Here is a 1,303-nt window from a genome sequence, read left to right as displayed (position 1 = left end):
TGAGGAGAGGGAACCCTTATATACCGCTGATGGGAATGACAATTAGTATAGAAATTATGAAGAACAATATGAAGGTTTCTCAAGAAACTGAATATAGATGGATCATTTAACACAGCTATCCCACTTCTGTTCCTATGTCCATGGGAAATAAAGTCAATATATGAAAGACACACCTACGCCACCATGTTCATTGCAGCATGATTCACGACAGCTAGCATATGGAATCAACCTACGTGCCTACTGATGGATAAATGTATAAAGAAAGTGTGGTAGGTACACACAATGGGGTATCATGTGTCATAAATGGGAATGAAATACTGACATTTGCAGCAAAATCATGGGAATGGAGATTTTTATGTTAAGCAAAATGAGCCAGACACAGAAAGACAAATATTCTGTTTTCTTTCATATGCAAAAGCTAAAAGAAAAATCAATCTGAACTTAGAATGGTAGTTGCTATGGGTAGGGAAAGGTAGGAGGAGGGGATAGGAGAAGGTTAGATGACAAGAATTCAGTCAGATGAACATGATGGGTTCTGGTGTTCCAAACTGCAATGGTGTGACTACAGTTTATGTGTTCTGTATTGTGTGAAGGGCTAGAAGAGGGGAGCTGGTAAGCTCCCGACACTGAGGAAGGATAGAAAATTGGGAAATGGTTGCCTGGTTTATTGTTTTAGTCTGTGTGTATGTATTGAATACTGCACTGTGCCCCATATTAATGTTCATGCATGCACACTAATCAAAATTTTAATAATTTAAATAATTATAAGAAAAGAAATGACGAACAGATTCATGTTGTAACATGGATGAAACTTAAAAGCTTGAAGCCAAGTGAAGGAAGCCTGCCAAAAAAGAACACAAAGTACAAGACATGCCCAAAATAGACAGATATGTAGACAGAGAAAGTATATCAGTTGTTGCCTAGGGCTTGAAGTAAGGGTAGGGTACAGTGTATTAATGAAAAATCAAGAGTGACTGCTAAGGGGTACAGTTTCATTTTGAAATGATGGAAATGCAAAAATGATTGTAGCGATGGTTTAACAACTTTGTGAGTATACTGAAAACCATTGAATTACACCTTTAAACTAGACACAATATATGGTATGTGAATTCAATCTCAATAAAGATAATATGTTACAAACAGAAAAATGTCTATGAAAGAAGATAATTTGAAAAGTGGAAAAAGTAATGCTTCGGCTAGTGACATTTTAAAGCCAAATTGTGATATATTTTTATATAGTTTTTGCCCCATTTTGGTTTTTGGTAATTTCATCTATATAAGCGAACCTACCTGTCTTAGTCCA

This window comes from Lepus europaeus, chromosome 1, assembly GCF_033115175.1.
Source record: "Lepus europaeus isolate LE1 chromosome 1, mLepTim1.pri, whole genome shotgun sequence".
In the NCBI taxonomy this organism is placed as follows: domain Eukaryota; kingdom Metazoa; phylum Chordata; class Mammalia; order Lagomorpha; family Leporidae; genus Lepus; species Lepus europaeus.
This window is presented reverse-complemented; position numbering follows the sequence as displayed.